Raw genomic sequence first — 16,473 nt, 5'->3', positions numbered from 1 at the left:
CAGTCTTTTTCCAGGCAACAGCCCACCCTGCTGCCGCCTCTACCCAGAGATCAAGGAGGGTGGCTGCCACTGCAATTTTTGTGTTGGCCCTTTAAATGTCTCTTTGCATCCCCAGCCACCTGTCTCTGGCAGAGAGCGCCCCTAAGCTTTTCAGGGTTGCGTTTTGTCTGTATTTTCTTGGTTTTAGCTGCTGTAGTTTAGGGGTCCCTGTTTATGATTCAGACCCCGTTCTTCTTGGGGGAAGCTAGCTGGCCATTTCAATGTCCCTCTGGTGCTAGTGCCCATGGGCACCCAGCCACCCTCTCAAGCCTCCACCGCACTTCTTACCCATTGGGATGTGTGAGAGTCGAATCCACTGTCCACGGCTCCAAGGCTCCTCTCCCACTATCGTTCCATTGTTTTCTCTTTGTATTATTTGTAAACCTATTTTTGCCTACCCCTGTATACAGCAGTCTATTTTAAAATAATAGGCATTTAAGTTCAAATGCTTTCTAAAATCACTACATTTTTACTCCCCTCTCCATGCTTTATGTTCTTGATGTCATATTTGATATCTCTTTATTGCATGTGTCACCTTACTATTTACTGTAGTTACAGGTAATTTTGATATTTTCTTTTTTTGACATTTATATTAGCTTTTTAAGTGCTTGATTAACTGTGCTTATTATATACTTGCCTTTAACAATCAGAGTTTTTCTTTGCTTTATTTTCTTATTTCTGTTTAGGGCCTTTCCTTTTCTTCTTAAAGAAGGCCCTTTAACATTTCTTGTAAAGCCAGTTTAGTGGTGGTAAACTCCTTTAGTTTTTGCTTGTCTGGGAAATGCTTTCTCTCTCCTTCATTTATGAATGATAGCCTTGCTGGGTATAGTATTATAGCTGGTAGATTCCTTTCTTTCAGCAAGTAAATATTGTCTGCCTTTCTTTCAGGCCTGTAGAGATGCTTCTGAGAAATCAGCTGATAGCCCTATGGGGTTTCCCTTGTATGTGACTTGTTGCTTCCTCTTTGCTGCCTTCAAGATTGCCTCTTTATCCTTAAATTTTTTCATTTTAATTACAATATGTTTTGGTGTGCGCCTGCTTGGATTTATCTTGTTTGGGACTCTCTGTACTTCTTTGCCTTGAATGTCTGTTTCCTTCCCCAGATTAGAAACAGTTTCAGTCAATATTTCTTCAAATATACTTCTGCCCTTTCCTCTACCTATTCTCCTTCAGAAATCCTTGTAAAGCAAATGTTAGAGCTCTTGATATTGCCTCAGAGGTACCTTATACTATCCTCACTTTTTTAAAAATTTTGCTGTTCTGATTTGGTGATTTCCACTATTTGGTCTTCCAGGTTGCTAGTTTAGTCTTCTGTGATAACTAATCATCTATCAATTTCTTGTACAACATTTTTTTATTTCTGTAATTGTATTTTTCATCTCTGATTTTTTATTATATTTTCTAACTCTTTGTTGAAATTCTCTTTGAGTTTCTCTATTCTACTCTCAAGTTTGTTGAGCATCCTTATTCAAGTCTTTCTTTTAATTCTTTATTAGTTAAATTACTTATCTTCATTTCATCAGAGTTTTTCTCTGGGATTTTGTCTTGTTCCTTCATCTACAGCACATTGTTCTATCATATCTCCATTTTGTTTGGCTTTCTGGGTTTGCTCCTGTGAAGTAGATGAAATAGCTACCTTTCCCAATCTTGAAAGAGTGGTCTTGTATAGAAGTGTTCTCTGTGTAGACTGTGTGCCAGCTGACTTTGGCAGGCCAATTGGAATCAGAGCAGGCATGTATGGTGATTGGTGGGCTGCCAGGACAGAAGGAGGGGGTTCCATGTGGGGAGGGGCCTTGGTATATCCATGTGTATGGTAGCTCCCTGTTTTTCTGGGTGTCCATAGCCAGAATGGAATTAGGAGAAGCAACCTAATGTGGGTGTGCTTCCTTGCTTCTGATCTAAGGCTGCCAGTGTGTGCATGGCACACTCTCTTGCTGTGTTTCCCCAGCTGGGACTGGGTGTGGAAGCTGCCCTGTGTATGCACACCTCAATGTCTTGCTATTTTTGTACTTTCTCTGGTTGGAGCATACACAAAAGTGCCCTACCGGTTTCATACTTTCTCCAGATGGAGCTGCCCTGTGTGTAGGCACCACAGTACCCTGCCAGTTACGTACTTTCTCCAGGTGGAGCCACCCTATGCATGCACAGCAGCACCCTGTTGTATCTGCTGGATCAATTTCCAGGTGCAGAGGACCTGTGTGTACATGTTATGGCACCCTCCTGTTCCTGCTGGAGCTAGCTCTTGGAGAGGTGGCTGGGGACATGCTACAGCATCCCTGCAGGTGAGCCAGAGTACCTGTATAGAAATCCCACCACAATCCAAGTTCAAGAGAAGTATAAACGATGGTGCTCACCAGTTCCTTGGGTTCTGGAACATTCTTTCAGTTCCCAGAGAGCTCTCATGGTTCCTCAACCTTTTGTATGCAGCCACTCTCTGTTATGGAGAGGCTGTTTAAATGACCCTCAGTAGTCTCTCGGGAAGAATTGCTCTAAATATAGGTGTACATTTGATGTTTTCTTGGGAGGAGGCAATCTCTGTGTCCCTCTACATTGCAACCTTGGACCCACCTCTTGATCTATATTGTTAAAAGGATACTGGGAGCAAAACTCTCCGTATAAAGAACTATAATGAACTTAAATAGGAAGACAGGCATGTTATCATGAAGATAAGTTGCCAAAATCGTAACTTACCTGTTGACTCACTGTTGGCTTAAGCCCAGTGCACCCCCCCAAATAGAGAAATTTTCATGAAGATGAGAAGTAGGTAGAATTTTGACCAATGGGAGAGGATTTAACACCCATTTAAGTTGTGACACTTTCGTACTTTTAAAAATTCTACATATTTCTTGATTCTTTAGGATACCAAATCATGTCTGGGATACGCAGACAATTACTGAAACAAATTTATATAAGGAACTAAGGAATACACATGATTGTTTTGTGTGATTATTTCGACTTCACATCTAGCAGAATGTAACCAGGAGCACTGAAGAGGAATAACACTTACGACAGAGAACAATTTGGAAGTTTTAGTGCAGAAGTAAACATTGTTAAATGGAAGATTACAACGAAAGCAAATAATTATTTTAATGAGATACATATACTACTTTTAAGTATCTATACTTAAACATATATATTTACATTATATATCTTAAAATGTATACACCTATATGTGAAATTATATATAACAATGGTCACAATATTAACAGTGGTTATCTCTGAGAAGCAGAATTATAGGTGATTTTTATTCTTCTTGCTTTGACTCTATTTTATAAATTATCTACAATGAACATGTATCCCTTTTGTACTAAGAAAAAGTCTTTTTAAAAACTAATCTAAAGACCTCCTACCTAAGTAATTGAAAGCTGCAGTTTTCTGAGCAAAGCATAACCAAAAATGGAAGAAATTACAAAAAAAATAAATAATCACCACCTTCCCTGAAAACACAGCATAAAGATGAAAAGGCAACAAATTAAGTCTCAGTGAAATTCTCCAACAGCCACTTTCAGCTCAGCAGAAAAGGACACATTTTCTCTTTGTTGCCTGGCTTAAAATGTCTGGTCACAGGCTCACTGGAGCAAGATGATACTAGCCCACCTCTCCCAAGCTCACCCAGAATACAGTTATCTGCTCAGTGCAGTGTAGCAGGTAAAGCTAGGTTTTGCAGGATACCTGCCACTGATTCTGCTTCCAAGAACACATTAAAACTCCATTAACAGATTCTTAAAGATTCCTACTAGGTGCTGATTTTGCACATTGCTCTTGTTCTCTTAAAACATTATATACTTTTCGGGGGGAAGTAAAATGCTCAGAAAAGGCTTACAGGTCATGGGTGAGGGGTGGCATTCAGTTTAAGTATCTGGAAAGTTTATATTTCCATAGTCAAATGCACACTAAATCAGTTTTTGAAGTGACAAGGCTTTTTTCTCACCCTATCCCCTGGACTCCCTGCTCCTTTTTTTTTTTCTTTTTGTCAGGGGTTGGAACTCTGCTAACTACATCTCCTTGGCCAGCTGTTTCCTGTTATCTGCCAATAGGGTGTGCAGGAGGGAGTCTGTGAGGACGGAGGAAGGGGAAGGGACTTGCTCATCCCCATTTGCTCAGTGTTTCTGTCAGCATTACTCCAGTAGGTTTCTTCACCCTGGCAGCAACATTTGTTCCCTCAGAGATATCAGTACCAGCTCAGCAGCATCCCTTTCTCTGAATTACTAAATTTTAAAAATCCAAACCTCTTCCCTATGTTCCACAGTACCAGGGGTAGGAGAAGCTTCCTTCGGTTACAACCTTGCAATACCTCAGTGTCCCCCTTTTGCTTTTCTGGATCTCCAGTACCTGATTAGCAACATGTTTATTAAATACTCTCTTTTGAATCAGCTGGTGTTTCTTTCTCCTGCCTAGACCTGATAGATACAGTTCTAGAATTCAGTCTCATAAAAGGTGAAGGGAACGTTATTAATAGGACTTACTAGGCAACTTTATTCTACTTTATTCTGTTCTAATAGTTGGGCTTGTAAGTGAGGAGACCAAACAAATAAGTGAAACCAAATGCATTTTTAACTCATACATATTACTAAGGGTAACTGTGCAGATGTTTTAAGAATTAGGACCAGCTGTGGCTAGAGTAATCTAAGCCATGTAATTAGTTCAAGAAAACTTCAAGAAGGAAATGAATTTTAGGGATGAATGATACAATCTCTCAGAGAGGAGGAGGAAGGTCATTTCTGGTATGGGCAATGGCATTTGCATATGTTCAAATGCAAAAACAAATGAGTCATATACAAGGAAAGTAGGGCAGTACTTCATCATTAATTTCCTTCCCAACACTTAGCACAGAGCCAGAGCCTGAAACATTGGAGATGATTAATAAATATTTGAAGAATTATTGAACTCAATGATTGAGTTGGTATATTTTGTTGGTGTGGAAAGGCTGGGTAATCTAGCCCTTGGAACTCTTACTTGTGCATGACAAGTCAGAATCACAGCAGGCTTATAATAATAGGAGCTGGGATTCTGGAAGAGGAAGTCTGGGAAGTATAATAGGAGGATGGGAAGTTTGGAGATAGCCAGGAACTCTTGCCTGAGTGCAGAAATGACCCTGGACTTCAGTATTGATGACAGAAATGGTAAGGAAATGGAATGAGGGAAAAATAAAAAGAAAAATCTGCAGTACCTGCAGATCAATTTAAGGATAAAAAAGAACAAGCCAACACTTCAGTGTGATGACTCTGGGAAAGAAAAGGAACTGCATAGGATTTGGGGAACTAATAGAGTTATGCAAGTTCAGTGTTTCAGTTAACATGTTAGTGGAATGTCCAAATGGAGACTGCTTGTGGGCAGAAGGAAAAAGTGATAGTAAAAGAAAGAACAAAATTTCAGGCCTGGAGATGGAGATGCAGTATATATGTGATGTAGTAGGTAGTCAGCAGCATAAAAGAGAGGGGACTCAAAAAGCAGAAGGAGCAACTCATGTACCTGGAGGATTTTTTATATACTTACCATGACCAATTTATTCAGTTATTCTGTTTTTAGACTGGGACCAAACGAACAAAAAAAATGAGTTTAAACTAGAGCTTGAGGGATTTAGATTAAATTCAGTATTTGCTGACAATGAGAGAGGTTACAAAATCTCCTCTCAACTTTTTAAAAAATAAAATTGATTCGTATTTGTCTGGGGTGGTGTAACCATGGGCCTGCATAAACTTATTGAAATATAATGTATTATTTTATTTCTCTTCCAGCCCTATGATTTCCTAAAAGGACTTTTACTGGTTGATTAATTTACTCAAGGTCATATACAATGAGAACCAAACAGAAATCAACTTGATAAGTCTGAAGTGAGTTTCATATCAAATGGTCATGTCAAATTTATCCCCTTCAAAGAAATAATAAACAGAAAGAGTGCAGCCTCTCAGATATCTGGTGATTCCCACTGTGATTCCACAAAACAGTCCCTGCAATCCATTACTATTCTTACTGACTCAGAGCAGCAGAAGGGGTGGGGAGTTTAGGTTGAGGAAGGAGATGCCAACCAGCTTAGTTTTCTCAAAATGACTAAAACTTTGGTACTTCCCGCCATCTTCAATCAAAGAAATGCAAATTTTTAACAATAAAAATAACAACAAGCAAACATTTCCAAACCATGGTACTCCATTTACATCCCCATAAGGATTTTTCAGACATGGTTTTATTGAATCTTTACAATAACTGAATGAGATAGATACTATGTGTAATGGGTTGAATTGTGTACCCCCTCAAAAATTCACATGTAGAAGTCATGACCCCCATTACTTGAGAATGTGACCTTATTTGGAATTAGAGTAATTGCAGATATAATTAGTTTAGATGAGTCATGCTGGAGTGTGATGGGCCCCTGATCCAATATGACTTGTGTCCTCGTAAAAAGACAGACAGACACAAGGAGAACACCATACAAGACTGGAGTTATGCTTCCACAAGCCAAGGAACAACCAAAACCTAAGAGAGAAGCCCTAGAACAGATGGTTCCTTAGCACCTTCAGAGGGAGCATGGCCCTGACAACACCTTCATCTTGCACTTCTAGCCTTCACAACTGTGAGGCAATAACTTTCTGTTGTTTAAGCCACCCAGTTTGTGGTATTTTGTTACAGCAGTCCTAGCAAGCCTATATCATGGGTGGGAAAAATAAGGAAGTGGTTGCTAGTACGCTGACTTCAGAGCCTGAGCTTTAATATCCTGTATAACTACTCCCTGTCATACCATTCAATATGACAGTGAGGGTTATATTGGAAAGCTAATGATAATAGTAATAGCTCAGTAATTTCCTGACCATATTTTGAATTAACAAAGATAAGATTAAGTGCTTTATACAACACACAGACACATACATAGACACACAGACACACATAATAGAAGTATAGACTTTAATTGCTGTGCCCCTGATCACTTAGTAAGAACTGTGGTATTTTGAATACCACACTGAGGAGCTACGAATTTCAAATCTCAGCACCAACACTAACTAGGAGCTTTTTGGTCACCCCAGACTCAGTTCCTTCATATGAAACAGGTGGCAAAAAATTTCTAGGGTTATGAGAATTACATAAAAAATAATAAGAATGCATTTTGAAAACCATACAGTGCTAGAAACACAACTAGAAATTTACTGAGCTGAATCTAAGCCATAAAAAAATAACAAAGTGAAAGCAATAGCAATTATTCTGATAGTGAAGATTATGAATTTTTTAATGATATAAAAATTTCCACACATTTTTCCTAATTCCCCTATCATATATGCCCTTTCATTTCCAGTGGGTCAATGGAGTACAGCTACTATAATTACAAAGTCATGATGGCTCTACCACCACTACCCCTAGTATATACATACAAAACTTGGCTTTGAGTGTCCTAGGTTATAGTTCTAATTGGAAATCACTTCTACTGTATTTGGTAAGAAAATAACAGCTTTGTAGTTAAGAAAACAAAGGCTTTGTTTGGGATTCTTTGGGAAGCTGGATTTTCAGACTGCTTTTTGCTGCTTTCCAATGACCAGACAACATAGAACTGAAATGGACCTCCACTGCCCCATACACATCTGGTATTTTCTAACACAGATTGGAAGGTAAGGAAAACAGGACTTTTGTATTAAAGGCAGAGGAAGTTTTCCATTTTTATTAGAAAGCCAGCAAGCAGCAGCCAAACAGGAGAAAAAAAATGAACTACTACTGGGATTCGCTTCCAAACGCACCCATTTGTGCCAATCCAGTGAACATCAAGGCTGCTGGTATATGACTAGAAACAGAAACTCTTCTGAGAAGCACTTTGAGATATTCCAAAGTTGGTGAGGCAAAGGAATCCAGGCCATCTTGCAACATATACTTAGAAAAAAAATCATTGATATTGTCTTACTGGATACCTCAGGGGATCTAGATTAGGGTTATTTGCAACCTTATTAAAAAGAGTGCATCTTGGACAAAATATATATATATAGAAGTTACAAAAATCTTTTCTCATACTGCCATGTATTAAAACCCCTCCCCCAACCCCAGAATGACAGAATTATTAGGAAAAGGATTGGATTACTGACCACCCCCTAATTCAGAGGTGCTTCTGTCCTGAGGCCTTTTATCTTCTGTTCATGCACTCTTGACATCTGCTATGGACTGATTGTGTCTGCCCAAAATTCATACATCAAATCTGTAATCCCCAGTGTGATGGTACTTGGGGTGGGTCCTTCAGGAGGTAATTAGGTTGTGAAGGTGGAGCCCTCACAAATGGTATTAGTGTCCTTATAAAAAGAGGCACAAGAGAGATGATCTCTCCACTATATAAAGATACAGCAAGAAGACAGCCTTCTGTGAACCAGGACAGGGTCTTCACCAGAATTTAACCATGCTTGCATGCTGACTCACACTTCCAGCCTCCAGAACTGTTAGAAATAAATTTCTCATAATACCATAAATACCCAGTCTATGGTACTATATATATTACAGCAGTCCAAAGTAACTAAGACCCCTATACTATTTAGTACCCAAAACATACCCAGCATGTCACCAAGGAAGGGCCTGACTGTAATTCAAGATTTCAATACTAAATATTTCATGCCCATCCTTCTCCATCAGTATATGGACATCAACATATTAGATAATACCCAAATACTAATGGCAGGAGGAGGAAGGTAAAAATAAAAGAGCAAGTTTTTCTGATTGTGCCTACTTAACTGGTGTATTAGTAAAGGTACCACTCAAACAAATAAATCCTAAAATTTCAATGGCTTAACATCCTAAAATTTAGTTTTCATTCACATAATCTTTTTTTCTTTTTTCTTTTAATTAATTTTATTTTTAAATCATGTTTATTCTATTATAGCTGTCTCAATTTTCCCCCTTTGCCCTCCTCCACCCATCCGACCCCAAACCCCTCTCCCACAGTCAATTCCCACTCCGTTGTCCGTGTCCATGGGTCATTCATACATGTTCTTTGTTCCTCTTTCTTTCCACCATTGTCCTCCTTCCCCATCCCCTCTGGTCACTTTCAGCCTGCTCCGTGTTTCCTTGCCTGTGGTTTGTTTTGTTTATTAGTATATTTTGTTGAATAGATTCCACTTATAGGTGAGATCATATGGTATTTGTCTTTCACTGACTGGCTTATTTCACTTAGCACAATATTCTTCAGTTCCATCCATGTTGTCACAAAAGGTAGGAGTGTCTTCTTTCTTTCTTTTTTGTAATGCAGACTGATTTTATTTATTTTTTAAGTGTCAAGATCCATTATAAAATATTTAAAAATTTAAATCCATTATAAACTCTCAGCAATCATGACACCAATTAGATTGTGCTAAAGCTGATTCTTCTGTCTGTCTGAGATTAAAAGGCTCCTCTCTCACTATTCAGTTGTTTGTTCCAGGTGATTTCTCCACAATTTAATTGTAATTCCAGGTTGGTCCTTAGAGGAGGTCAGTGTGACTCCCACTCACTCCTCCACCATCTTGATTCTCTTCATTCACATAGTCTTTCAATATGATTGTTCCTGCTAGGCAGCAGTGGGCACTATTCCATGCAGTCTTTCAGCAACCACACTAACATAGACTGTGACATCTTTTCTATGTAGCTTTCAAGGTCTCCCTGAATATCAGCACCCAGATATGCAGACAAGGAAAGAGAGAAACACTTGGAAGGTTTCTGCGATCAGGCCTGGAAGAGAAACATATATTCCACTGACTTGAATCTATCACACGCCATGGCCTAACTGCAAAGGAGAATAGGAAATGTAGTATTTGTGCTAAAAAAAAAAAGAAAAAAAGAAAGAAAGAAAAAAAACCAAGAGGGAGGAAGAGAGAGACAACAAAGCTTATGCTCAAGGAACAAAGCTTATGCTCAAGAACAGTCTGTGCCACAACTGATAAAAAAAAATTGCAATATGACAGACATGTGTCTAATTCAGGAAAGTAAAATGGAAGGAAAATTAACCATTGAATGCTGGATCAAAATTCCTACTTCTAAAGCACAGTCTAAAATAGTCCTGGTTCAGTTAGGTTTTTTTGTATAATACACCACCCTAAAATAGAGTGGCTTAAAACAACAGTCATTTATTATTACAATTCACATGGCCAGGGTCATCTGACCTTGGCTGGACTTGCTCATGCATCTCCATCTGCAAATTGGCCAGGCTGTACAGATATATGCAGGTCATATGGGAACTCTATGCTAAGCTGCACTAGGCTGAGCACCTTAGGGGCCAGCTCTGCTCCACATGCCTCTTATCTGCCCTCTGAAACCAGTGAGATGGCCTAGATATGTCCTTCTCACAGTGATGGCAGATGTGAAAGAGAATGACCAGAAACACACTAAGCCTATTGAGGCCTGGGCTCAGAACTGGGGCACCGGCACTCTTACCTTATTCTATTAGCCAAAGCAAGTCACATGATAGCCCAAATTCAAAGGGCGGGGACATAAAGTGACTCTTCAATGGAAGGAACAGCAAAGGTGCTGGGTAAAGGACATGGATACAGAAAGGTGTGAATAATGGGGCCATTAATGTAATTTACCACATTCTCCCAATTCTGACTGAAGCCACCTTAACAAAAATTATGCTCAAAGAAAACATTGAAAGTTATATTTCTTTTGTCAATTATTGACATACAACACTGTAAGTTTAAAGTATACAGCTTAATGATTTGACATACACATATCGTGAAATGATTACTACAATAAGTTAACATCCATCATCTCATATAGATACAAAAAAGAAAAACAAAAACAATGCTTTTTCCTCATTATGAGAACTCTTGGAATTTACACTCTTAACTTTCAAATATGCCACATAGCAGTGTTAACTATAGCATCATGTTATATATTACATCCCTAGTGCTTATTTATCTTCTAACTGGAAGTTTGTAACTTTTAACCACCTTCCTCCAATCCTCTCTCCCGCTATCCCCGGCCTCTGGCAACCACAAATATGGTCTCTTTTTCTATGAGTTTGTAGTGGGTGGGTGGTGTTTCTTTTTTGTTTTAGATTCCACTATATAAGTGAGATAATACAATATTTGTCATTCTCTTTCTTACTTATTTCACTTAGCCTAATTCCCTCAAGTTCCATCCATGCTATCAGAAATGGCAGGATGTCCTTCTTTTTATGGCCAAATAATAGCAATTATACATATATACGTATATATATCATACCTTTTTTATCCACTCATCCATTGATGGACACAGGCTGTTGCCATATATTGGCTATTGTAAATAACGTTCTTTTCTGGCTTTGTTATCACAGTAATGCTGACCTCGTATAATGACTTGGGAAGTGTTTCCTCCTCTTTAATTTTTTGGAGGAATTTGAATGGGATTGGCATTAATTCTCTTTAAATGTTTGGTAAAACTAACCACTGAACCAATAAGGTCCTGGGCTATTCTTTGGTCCAAGATTTTTGATTACTAATTCAATATCCTTTCTAGAAATTGGTCTGTTAAGATTTTCTATTTCTTCTTGATTCAATATTAATATGTTGTATGTTTCTCAAATTTTTAAATTTCTTCTAGGTAATCCAGTTTGTTGGTATATACTTGTCCATAGTAGCGTGTTATGATCCTTTCTATTTCTGTGGTATCAGTTGTAATGTCTCCTTTTCCATTTATAGTTTTGTTGATTTGGGTCCTCTCTCTTTTATCCATGGTTAGTCTAGCTAAAAATTTGTCAATTTTGTTTACCTTTTCAAAGAACCAACTCTAAATTTTGTTAATCTCATCTATCGTTTTTCTGTTCTCTATTCATTTATTTCTGCGGTAACCTTCATTATTCCCTTCCTTCTGCTAAGTTTGAGCCCAGTTTCTTCTTCTCTTTTTAGATTCTTAAGGCCTTGAGTTAGGTTGTTAATTTAACATCTCTCTTGTTTCTTTTTTTTTAACTTTATAAATGGCGTTTAGTACAAAAGAAAATGTAATGCCAAGACAAGTATAAGTATATGTCAACATTCTCTGTGTAGTAAATATGCCCATTGTTTTTTTTTCTGTAAAATGATTTTTTTAATTTTTTTAATTTTATTTTAATGTAGCATTTATTGCTATGAACTTCTGTCTTAAAATTGCTTTTCCTGCATCCCATAAGTTTTGGTTGTTGTGTTTCCATTTTCATTTGTCTCAAGATACTTTTAGAAAATGTTACATGTATTGAGAAGAATGTGTATTCTGCTGTGTTGAATAGAATATTCTGTATAAGCCTGTTAGGTCCATTTGACCTACAGTGTTGTTCAGACCCACTGTTTCCTTATTGATTCTGTTTCTAGATGATTTATCCATTGTTGAGAGTGGGGTCTTAAAGCCCCCAGCTATTATTGTATTGCTGTTTATTTCTCATTTTAGCTCTGTTAGTTTTTGCATTTTATATTTAGGTGCTCCAGTATTGAGTACATAAATATTACAACTGTTATATCTTCTTGATGCATTGACATGCTTATCATTATATAGTGATCTTCTTTGTCTCTTTTTATGAATTTTAGTTTAAAGTCTATTTTGTCTGATGTAAGTAAACTTACCCTTGGTTTTTTGGGCACCATTTGTTTAAAATATCTTTTTGATGGTTATATTTCTAATTATAATGAGTAATTTGACTTCTAATTACTCCCAATATGCAGTCTCCACAGTAGACATGCAAACAGGAAAACATTGGCAGGTAGGAGTCAAAGCTGCCTATCTATTGGCAAGCATTAGTCATCCTTGCTAACAAAAATGATTGTGCAAATGATTTTGCTGATTTAATCCTAATTAGAAAAAGAACATTTGAAATACAAGCTTACTTTTAAGCTACTCACAACTTAAAGGGAAAGGCTTTTCCTGGGACCAAAGTTTCCATAAGCAATTGTCATCTGTTATGGGCGAGTGTGGATGGGACAATGTGATGTTTAATTTTATGTGTCAACTTGACTGGGCCATAGGGTGCCCAGACATTTAATCAAACATTACTCTGGATGTTTCTGTGAGGGTGTTTCTAGATGAGATTAACATTTGAATGGTAGATTGAATAAAGCCCTCCCTAATATCGGTAGGTCTCATCCAATTGATTGAAGATCTGAATAGAACAAAATTCAGAGTAAGAAGGAACTCTTCCTTTCTCCCTACTTGTGCTAAGACATTGGTCTTTTTCATCTATGATCACAAATTGAACAATTGGTTTTTCTTGTGTCTTGAGCCTGTCAGCTTTTAGACTGGAATTTATACCATCAGCTCTCCTGAGTCTCCAGCTTGCCAACTGCAGATCTTGGAATTCCTCAGCCTCTATAATTGCATGCATCAATTCCTTAATTTATCTATATATCTATTTATCTATCGTATTGGTTCTGAAAACCTTGACTAATAGAAGTGACAAGGGGTAAGGTTCAATTAGAGCTTTAGCAGCCTCTGTAAAGCACTTGGGAAATCTAAATCATGCCCATGAAAAGTGAAGCTGCAGTTTGTTTTTCCCACTTGTTTAGCTTCAAAATACTAGCGGCTATTAACATTGATCTGTCCAGACTGCATTTATAAAGATCTGTGAACTGATGGGGGGGGCGGGGGGCGGGAATTAAATTAGGCTGTAATTCTGCAGCACTCTGAAGAACATTAACTTGCAGGAACACTCAGGAGGGCCAATTAGAACCATCATGGCCTATCTGGCCATAGAATAAAAACATGTTCTCCCTCTTAGCACGAGAAGTACTACTTGGGTTGTGCCTATTTCATTTGGAGTGTTAATACTACTTGTGTCTAGAGGTACTGATCACACATCAAGATTAGAAAATGCCTAAAGTAATCCTGTTAGCAGAACTGGACTAGGGAATAAAGCCAGCTCAGTGATGCAGCTAGGATTAATGTCAAAGAACTAATATGAGCTCCAGTGGGGAAAGAGAGCTGAGCTCTGCCAATGGCCATTGGGAGAAGGAAAATAAGCAAGACAAAAACAGCAAGGCCAATAACACTCGAGAATGGAGACACCCTCCTCACCTAAATCAAGTTTAGAGTTAGTTTCTAAAATCCCAGATTAGAGAAAGGAAGGGACATTAGCCTTTCGAATGCTTGCACACATGATTTTATTTTATCTTCGCAGCATCTCTCCCTGTTCTACAAATAAGTAAACTGATGCTCAGAGAGGTTAGAGTAATTGCCAAAGATTCTATCAGTAGAATGTGAGGCTCCTCAGATTCTGGCCCAGGTCTGCATGAATTCAAATAGTATGTTCTTTCCACTACATCATATAATCTATGTGTCTAAGAAAAGTAGAAGAGGCTTAGAGCAAGCAAGGAGATGAGGCCTCTTGTATTGCATCAAGGAAAAATATTCTTAATTGAAAGTCAGGGTGCTTTTCATCAAAAGCTGAAGCAAAGTGTGTGGAAGAGAAAAGGTGCCTGCACACGATGGGAGAAAAAAGCCTGGAAAGCACTGAGCAAGCCCGCATCAGAGCCCCTCCCAGGGCGCTCTCTGTTGGGAAGCACGGCATCAGAGACAAGCAGCTGCTCAGGCTGATGAAGAAACACATTGAATTTAGAGGAATTCACCAAGACTGGTGGTCCTGTGCCTACCTCATACGTTGGCAGAGACAGCTGGAATACATAAAGGGATATGGTGAGCTTGGAGTTGACAAAAATGTGGCTGATGGTCTGGACTGGCCTCTAAGAAGACTTCACTTTTACTCCAGTGTTCCAAGAATAAGTTGACTACAGTCATGATCAACATCTAGATCCAGACTCTGAGTTCCCAAGAATCATTTCTTGTCTTTATGGAATGCAGTCAACCCTCTTTTACTTCATACTTCAGTCAGGCGGGACTATGGTTATTTTTCAAAATGTCAAGTGTTCTCTGTCTTTCAGACCTTTATGTATATTTCTCCCTCTACCACAAATCCTAATTTCCTTTCCTCACTCCCAACTACAATTTTAATATTGACTTATAACACAGCCCAACTTACTTCTTGGAGTGAACTCTATGATGTACAACCCAGACTGTCCTTCAAGGAAGCACTTGTTGCCTCAGCTCTAGGAGTGCTGTTGTACCAACCTTTGGCTGGCAGCCACTTCAGGGACTGCTTCACCTCAACAAAAAACAACAACAACAACAAAAAAGCCTCCTCACCCAAGTTAATGCTTTTTCTTTCAGTGGCTTATAGCCAGTGACCTATCAGTGGCAAACTATTAAGGTCTGGCCATCGTTGCCCAAATAGGGACAACTGTGAAGGATCCTGTATCCTCCAGACTTCTCCATCGAGCTGGCCACACGTGCCCTTGGGCCTGCATTAGAGTTGATTTCTCCTTCTGCATCCACCCTCTCTTTCCTACAAGTCTTCATCCTATGGGCACTCTTTCCTGCACAGTGAACTGCATCTCAGGGTATGCTTCTTCAGGGATCTAATTTGAGACACTTGTTGCCTGGAAGAAGAGGAAGAAAGTGATAAAATGTGGAAGAGGAAAGATACTAAGCATTCACCACCAATGGAATTCATCAAAATATTGAAATATATTTCTCATCCACTGGAAATCCAATAAATTCAAAAACTCCTGTGTCAGTCTGGACACAGGAAAACAGTGCACCACATTTATTACAAGAATAGGAAATTTAACATGGACATCAAAACAAGCAAACATGGGAGGATTGGGGGAGTAAAGATCTGAAGTGGCTATAGCTAGAGGTTGGACAGTCTAAGGATTTCACTTAAAGCACTGAAGTAGGTGAAGTGGGCTGAGAAGCAGGAAGTGGGGGAATAGAAGAAACCACCATTTTGGCCACTGAAGTGGGAGTTCATGGAAAGATCTGTAAAGCTGCCAAATCAGTGAAATCCACTGCACTTTGCTCTACAGGATTATAGCATCCCAAGAATTATAGCTTCTGATACATTTCTGCCTTCCAAATTTCACAGAAGTACCTTTCCTTAGCAAACTCCAACCCAGAATCATACAGGAAAAAATATTCTGGGAAATATAGTTCCCCTTTTTAGACAGAAGTTATGGTGGAACCAATTTACACAAATAATCAGAACAACTCCCTAAGTAAATAATGAAGGTCATCTGCCCAAATTCGTGAGTCATGGTCTGTCCTCTTTATCTCTCCCTACTTGAGATGGCTTTAATGTCCTTCTGTTCTCTACATAAGTCATTGTTTCTGAGTAGAGCCTCTGGGCAAAACTGGCACACCCTGTCCTCTCCCTGCAGCGCGAGAACAATGGAAGTGCCTCAAGTCACTATGATCAATGTTTATGGAAAAGAAGCAAAAACCAGTGAGTAGGGTTAGAAGTAGGAGAATTTAGGGGAATTCTAAATTCTAAATTTTAACCCTAAATTCTAAATTTAGAGGAACTCTAAATATGTAGCATATGATTAGTTTTTTTTCCCTTTAGCCTAAATTATTCAGAATAATGGACACCTATTAATCCAGGCACAGACTACATAGGTCACAGCCATGATGGAGACTTTACTCTAGTATCAGAGTCAGAAAGCA

Source organism: Pteronotus mesoamericanus, unplaced genomic scaffold (assembly GCF_021234165.1).
Source record: "Pteronotus mesoamericanus isolate MK-2021 breed Mesoamerican mustached bat unplaced genomic scaffold, CSHL_Meso_final contig_65, whole genome shotgun sequence".
In the NCBI taxonomy this organism is placed as follows: domain Eukaryota; kingdom Metazoa; phylum Chordata; class Mammalia; order Chiroptera; family Mormoopidae; genus Pteronotus; species Pteronotus mesoamericanus.
This window is presented reverse-complemented; position numbering follows the sequence as displayed.